This window comes from Vombatus ursinus, unplaced genomic scaffold (genome assembly GCF_900497805.2).
Source record: "Vombatus ursinus unplaced genomic scaffold, bare-nosed wombat genome assembly UNPS02014167.1, whole genome shotgun sequence".
Lineage (NCBI taxonomy): Eukaryota > Metazoa > Chordata > Mammalia > Diprotodontia > Vombatidae > Vombatus > Vombatus ursinus.
Window position 1 is genome coordinate 314,801 of NW_020953945.1, and position 8,013 is coordinate 322,813.

General features: G+C 43.3%; 1 pseudogene; it reads left to right on the forward strand.

Annotated features, from left to right (window-relative positions):
* The first annotated feature begins 1,474 nt into the window (after positions 1–1,474).
* LOC114041139 lies at positions 1,475–3,866 on the forward strand (annotated as a pseudogene).
* Positions 3,867–8,013: the final 4,147 nt, after the last annotated feature.

Here is an 8,013-nt window from a genome sequence, read left to right on the forward strand (position 1 = left end):
CAGAGAGGGAGAGAGAGAGAAGAGAGAGAGAGGAGAGAGAGAGAGAGAGGGAGAGAAAGTAAAGGTCACCCAATGCCCTTCTGAAAGCCAATCAAAGAGCCTTCTGTTCACTGCCTTCTAGGTATCTAGTATCTTTCTAGTATCTAGTATCTCCCTCTTCCAATCTAACCTCCTCATAGCTTTAAAAATGATTTTCCTAAAAAGAAGGCCTGCATCAATTCCACATGTTCCAAAATCTCTCTAAGGCACTCCTTCCATTCCGTGTCATCATGCCTCTCCTGGAAGCAAGCTCCCCAGTCACTTCCCCAACACCACCGGCACTCTGTATGTGCTTATGAGGACTGGGCTCATGGGCCAGTCCCCCATTACATTTTCATATACACAGGGTTATATGTGGCATTCCCTCCCCCTCATTAGAAAGCAAACTTCTTAGATGACTGATGTTTCCTTTCTCTTTGTGCTCTCAGTGATTACCACAATGCCTGGTAAATAATAAGTGCTTAATTAAGGCTTCTTAATTGAACGATTTAACCTATGACGTTACATGAGGATGCTGAACCCAGTAGATCTGTTTCCTTATTGGATTTCCACATAATCTAGGGATTTCCAAATTAAAAGCCCAGCCTCACCTAGCCAAGTCTAGGCTGTCCCTCTGGGTAGGGTTGTTATTTGAGGTTGAGGGACTGCACAAGGCATGGCAGCTGCTGGGGCCCCCAGTCCATGTAACCTTCCCAATGTCACCAAATCTGCCTCTCTTCTCCTGATGCTGCTGCCCCCCTGCCCCTTAGTCATTCTGAATCACTTCTCTAATTGCAGCTGGGTTCATTTACTGATGAGTAAAAGAAAGAAAGAAAGAATTGCCTTATGATTTGAAACCTTAAAGATAGCTCTAAAGGGATCTTCACATTTTATGTGCATCCTTAAATACAAGGGATTACGAAAACAGTGGACTCAATCAGGATGGGAGACAAAGCAGCCAGGGTGGCACCTGGCTCTGGGGCCTTGGGATCCTCCTCCTTCTCCTCCTCCTCTCGTACCCCCTTCGTTGCAAAAATGATTCACGTGCAGGCAACGTAAACTTCAAATGAGACCCCAAAAGTCTGGAGATAAGGGCTGTGGTAATTGGAAGACTTTTGGAGCTTCTGGTTACCCAGATTACAACATTGGTAACCACCAGTAACAGGGGACCCTCTAACAAGAAAAGAGGGTGGCTCCAGCTGGTGGCACTGTTAGCCACTCTCCTGGTCCTGTTCAGCAAGAAGCCTTGAACACTCAGCTGGTCCCATCCCCGTTTGGCATCTATGGGGGTCCAATCCATTACACAGACAAGCTAAGATTTGAGGGTAACATAATTTCTTGGAGAGGGGAGATAAAATTGCTAAAGAGAGCCACTTTCTCAAGGAGGAACTTGTGGCTATAGAATATGTTTGGAAACAAGGTGATTTGAGGAAGAGTGCCACCGGAGAATTTTCGGATGACCTCTGTTCTTTGGAGAAGCCTAGCTGCTACTTGGTTGCTTATTTTGGTGGACATGGCAGATGTTTACAAAGTCCCTGTTCAGCTGAAAGTTGTGGAATATGGTATCTTGAAACTTAGAAATGTGGACATAGAGCAAGATTTAGATACACAGTAGAAATCCCTAAAACCGGAAGTGGATAAGTTGAGCATTATGGCAGCCAAAAGACAACAGGAACGGAAAGACATGAGTCATTGGGATCAAATAGGCTGCAGCCAGAGGAAAACTACAAAAAAAATTCCAATACTATATATAGCTGCCCAGGCCTGCCTTCAGCACCCCATTGTAGCTGCTTCTAAAGCCGACAAGGACTTGATATACAGACAGTTGCACAAGCTTTACCTGGGGTCTCCAATGCAGTCCAGGCCACAGCTTCTGATGATGCCTCCCAGCTGCAGGGTGGAGGAGGGGCAGAACTGGCAGGTGCACTCAGTAACTTTGATAAACAAGAAGTTGTCGACCCTCTGGGCTTCAGTGAAGAGCATTTCAGGCCTTCTCTCTCTCTCTCTCCTTTTTTTTTTTTTTTGGTGGGGCAATTGGGGTTAAGTGACTTGCCCAGAGTCACACAGCTAGTGAGTGTTACGTGGCTGAGGCTGGATTTGAACTCAGGTCCTCCTGACTTTAGGGTCAGTGCTCTATCCACTCTGCCACCTAGCTGCCCCCAGGTCTTCTCTTGAGGAGCACCTGGAGAACACCATCAGTGGAGTGACAGATTCATCTGGTACTTGTTATGACATGTGACAGGCCTTACAGGATCTACTTTCTGAATCCATGGGGAATGCTGGATGTAAGGAAAGATACAATGCCCTTAATTCTGCAGTAGACAAAATGACAAAAAAGACCAGAGATTTACGCAGACAGCTCCGCAAAGCTGTCACGGACCACTTCTCAGATTCATTCTTGGAAACAAATGTGCCACTTTTGGTCTTATTGATTGAGGCTGCAAAGAATGGAAATGAGGAGGAAGTTAATGAATATGCTCAAGTTTTCCATGAACCTGCTAACAAATTAACTGAGGTTGCTAACTTAGCTTGTTCTATTTCAAACAGTGAAGAAGGTGTAAAGCTAGTTCCTGCCAGCAAGCCAAGGGGAAGCCCTCTGATCCTGGTTTATTAAAGCTGCATTGGCTCTAGCTACAAAGCCACAAAGTAAACTGGTCCAGCAGAACATGCATCTTTTTAGAGAACAGTGGGAAAAACAAGCCTGGGTTCTAACAGATGTCATTGATAATACAGCATCCATTGATAATTTCGTAGTGTCTAAAAGAATCCCATTTTGGAAGATGTAGACAAGTGTGTAATTGCTCTCCAAGAATGAGCTGTTAATGATCTAGACCATCCTGTTGGTGCCATTTGGGGTTGAGCAGCCAGTCATTCATGCTGTCACTTCAGAGATGGGTAACTATGACCCTGGAGTCTAGACTGAAAAGGTTGTCAAGGCCATCAGAATGCTTTCTTAATACTTAATACATGACATTTTCTTAATGTCATACTTTACTGAACAAGTGGAGTTCTCAGTTCTAATCCTTCCCAACCAATGGATGAGAATGAATTTATTGATTCCTCGCAATTGGTCTATGATGGCATGAGGGATAGTCAAAGAGCTCCAGTCATTAGGACTGAGTTTCCCCAAGAACAGTGACCAGTATTCAGGAAGACAAGAGCAAGGGATGCCAAAATATCCAAATGGGATGATGGTGGCAATGATATTACTATCCTGGCCAGACAGATGTGCATGATCATGATGGAGATGACAGATTTCACTAAAGGCAAGGGACCATTTAAAAAATACATCAGGTGTAATTCATGCGGCTAAGGAAATTGCTGAGTCAGGATCAAGGATGGTTAAGTTGGGAAGAACCCACTGTGGACCATTGTCCAGATCTCCTTGTGTACCTCCATATGTTGTTCTGTACTGCCATTAGCTCAATATCTGCAGTAAAGTCAAAGCAGAAGGTCAGAACATGGGTGGAGAGCTTAGGGTGGACAGTGCAATGTCCCCGAGCCAGGCAGCCAAGGACCTGGTGAATGCTGTGCTACAAACTGTGAAAGCCTCCTATGTGGCCTCTGCCAAGTACCAGAAATCACAGGGAATGGCCTCTCTCACCCTAGCTGCTGTGTTCTACAAGATGAAGACCCAAGAAAGGAAGCCCTTGGTGAAGGGAAAGAAGCATGATGAAACAAAAATCAAGCGGGCATCTCAGAAGCATGTGAATCTCACACAAGCCTCATGCAGGCATGGCTCTAGTTCAGCGCCATGGACAGTACCTAGAGTAGCCTCAACTACGTCCACCACCTACCACCATCTTCTCCAAACTAGCTCTCCTTCAAGTGACTTCTGTAAATCATAGACATTTCCTGTTCATTCAAATGTATTTACTTAATATAATGTTGATATTAGACGCTATGGGAATATAGATTTTTTAAAACCTGACCACGTGCTATCAATATAAAAACAAGCTTGTATTTCAGTTGAGGATGCTTTTAGATTACAGAACCATTATTTTTAATTGTTTTTTTAAAAATATAAGCTTGAATTAAAACAAACTATAACCAAAGAGATTGCTAACACTATATATCTTTTGTTTCCAGTTTTTTATATTTTATTTTTCCCCAATTATATGTTAAAACAATTTTTAAACATTCTTTTAAGTTTTGAGTTCTAAATTCTACCTCTCTCTCCCCCCCTCCCTTCTCCTCCCGTCCCCCCCCCCCCCACCATGGTAAGCAATTGGATACAGGTTATGCATGAAACACTATATACCTTGACGTCTCTGTCTCAATGGTTGAAGCTTTGCATTGTGATTGAGAGGTTTGTGTTCTCATCAGTGAACAAAAAGGTAAGAACTGTTACTCTTAGTATTCAGGAGGGGGAATAGTTAAGAACATATACCATGTTATACAACTTTCTAACTCAAAGCTTTTGGTAATTTTGCTATGGAGAAGCTGTCCTCAAAGAAACCAGTTTAGGCAAATAGATAGGGTGTTATTGAATTAAAAAATGACCATAAGCACATCAGCCTGCCCACTGGGCATCTTGGGGAGCTAAGTGTCTACCGAGGTTGGCAGTAACCCCTTTGTAAGGGATTTCATGTATGTCTGCAAAATGACATCTTTTATAAGAAATTCAGTAAAATGTAACACATCATGAAGAAAACTGATTACTCTTTAGGACACAGGATGAGAATGTTAATGCTTGGTTACAAATTATTAATGTACTTTGCTGCAGGACATTAACAATATTGCTCTTTCAAAGAAAAGAAAAGAATGGACTCATTTTCTGTCTTAGCTTTGCTAACATTAACCAGGCTTTAGCAGAGGCTGGTTACAGTAACAATAGCTAGCTCTGTGTCATTTTAATTTTTTCTGAGGATATTTCCTCTTGTGCTTGACAGTTTTCCAGGGCAAGAGGGTAGGTAAGCAGATGTGGCGTGATTGAAGGGGTGTCCTGATCATTTCAGTGGCCACTCCCTTGAAGACTTTTTGTGATGTTAACACTTGGTGCAACCTTTATTCAGCACTCTGTGAGCTCCCCTAGACTAACCCAACTAAGCTGATCCTTTCAGGGAACTATGTGATATCAACCACTGATCGTGAGCACCCAAGGCGCAACCATACCCTTTCTTCTGTCAGAGCCTGGCCTCCTTTGGTTACATAATTCTACCTTTGAGACACTGCTACTGTGCCCACAGGGCTGAGACACAGTAGCCATTCCCCCATCTCCAAGCAGGCATGCAGTTTGGATTGAGTTCTATCCAGGCTGGGGGGGACTGTCTTTAATTAGGGGGATTAGGCTCCCCTTTTTCTAACTGCATAGCTTTGTAATTCCCCCACTCTAGTGCCCCTGGGAAAATTTGCTTAAGGCTAGAGTTATGGCTCATATCTAGTTCTTCCCAAAGAAGTCCTCATGGTACAATGTGAATCAGGGTTGGAAAGGGTAATTTATTGCTACACACAAAAAGAATGCTAAACACAGAACTCTCCCAAGCTTGCAATTCACAGAATGTATTAAACAGAATTCAGTAACAACTTGTGAGTACTGCTACAATCATTGGGAGATTGATACTTTACTTTATTAGAACACATTGCAGTTTGTAGTGCTACTAAGGAGGCATTTTACACTACACTTTAGCTAGGCACTATCCTGATAACTCTGTAGATAAAATATCCGAGCTTGGGCCAGTCCTTTTCTTATTGGTGGACATCCTCTCTAAGAGCATTGGAATAGTGCCTGAGGACTCTCCTGATTTTATTTACCTCCAACCTCTCATAGGGCCTTGGGACCTCTCAAAGTAACCCTAAGGTTTCCTCCAATCCTGGAAATGTCTGCCTTAGAATACTTAAGATCAGGAAAGCACAAACAAAAGAGACAAAGATATCTGGGGCCCAGTGCAAACTTAATTAGTTTTGGCCACTGCATATCCATCATTTCGGCAAGGTTGCCATGATACTGTGATTGAGAAGGACCCATGTTTCTCTACCCTTCTCTGGGATCACATGATGCCTGGAGGATTTGGAGGACAGAGGGGAAAAGAAGCCCATGTGGGAGCAGCCTTGGCTTTTAACAGATGCAGCACCCAGGTCCCTGGCATTCTCATAGCGCAGGGGCGGGGATCAAAACCAAGCTTTCCCACAGGTGCATCATCCTCAGCCATCCTAACAACACTATCTCTTGCTTCTATAGAAGTGCTTGAGATTTTGCCGAGAGCTTTCTTCATCATAACTCCACGACAGTGGTAGAACAAATATCATTTCCATTGTACAAATGATAAAGCTGAGGCTCTGTAAAGTCCATCATTGCTTAGCCAATATGTACCTAATTTTTGTTACTGTAGTGGGTTTTGTGTAGGATCAAATTACCTATCATGGAGGCCAGGCTAGTCACTATTACATGGGGGCGGGGGGCCCTGTCTGGGATAGAACTGCGTCCTTCGAATTTGCAGATGCCCTGGAGAGATTCTCTGCCTGTAGGTCAGGTGATTGAAGGAGGAGGAGAATGTCTTAAATTTGGATTGGAATTTGTTAACTTGGTTGTTTTCAGGAGTTGCCAAAGATCAAGTTTACTCAGGTCTCCAGGATAGTGAAAGCCTCCTTCTACTTGGAATGAGAGGGCTTGATTGGTCTCTAGTTACACAACCCTGTAGTTCCCTTTCTTTGGCCTTGAAGATTATTTTTTTCTGGGGAAAAGATGTTTTTCCCAAACACACAGCACAGATTTTATCCCTTTCCTCCACAACTTCTATGGTATTTGCCTATGGATCCCTAGAGAATTTTGGTGTGCCCTGTGTAGAAAGGGACACTTTTTGATCAGACCCCAATTGGATGGACTGGTGTATGCGTGGAGGGAATCAGGGAAGAGTTTTCACCCTAGACATTTTTCTCCTCAGAGAAGGGAGATGCCTAGGTGACCCTGGGTCTCTGATCCCTGTGGGGAGAGCTCCATGCAGTAGGAAAAGCTTGGTGCGGACCAAGTGTTCATGGCGTTTGCTGTCTTTTATTTGGGGGTTGAGAAAGGACCCCTGGGGCACCAGTTAAGGCTAAACAAGGAGAGATACTTGATAAACTTTATGAAATGTTTCTTGTTTTGCAGTCTGGAAAAACTTTGTACTTGCGGATGATTGTGATTTTTGTCTGTGCCCTTGGGTTCTTACCTCAGAGGTGTCGAACGCAGCCTCTTGGCTGCATCACACAGTGGGACCTGAACCAGATCGACATGTAATTGGGAAACAGTTAATAAAACAAAAATACAATAAAACGTAGATAATATTTCATTTGAAAACTAAGTCATTATGAGGCCTGCAGGGATCCTCCTATATGGATTAGTGGGCTCCATTTCTATCTAGCTAGACAATATTTGTGAACAATCAGGCAACGCTTACTGTTTTTGCTCTTTCCTGTATGGTGCTGGGGCTGCAAGTAAGAGGACATTGCTATCTATACCTCCCCAGAGACCCCAGAGGACCATTTGGAATTTTTGCCAGGAAGGTCAAATATTTCAAATAGAAGGCAAGAATGTAAGTGGGCTTTGCTTCGCATGTCCAAATCACGTAACATGGTGATCAAGCTGGTCATTTTCCATCATCTCCTTTTGAACTCATTCTAGAGCTCTGGGAAAAATGTTAGTGTTGCAACAATTTTCTGGGTCCTTGCTGTCACTGGACAGATTAATATGTACACACATATATACATATACACATGTAGAAGGAGAGAGGAAGTGAGTTAGTTGGCACAGTGGATAGAGGGTCGTGCTTGCAGTCAGGAAGACCTGAATTCAATTCCAGTCTCAGACACTTACTAGCTGTGTGACCCTGGACAAGTCACTTAAGCAGTTTGCTTCAGTTTCCTCATCCATAAAATGAGATGGAAAAGAAAATAGTACACCACTCTAGTATCTTTGCCAAGAAAACCCCAAATGGGGTCACAGAATCAAACACGGCTAAAAATGACTGAACAACATATATGTATGTGTATATGTATGTGTGTATATATACAATACAC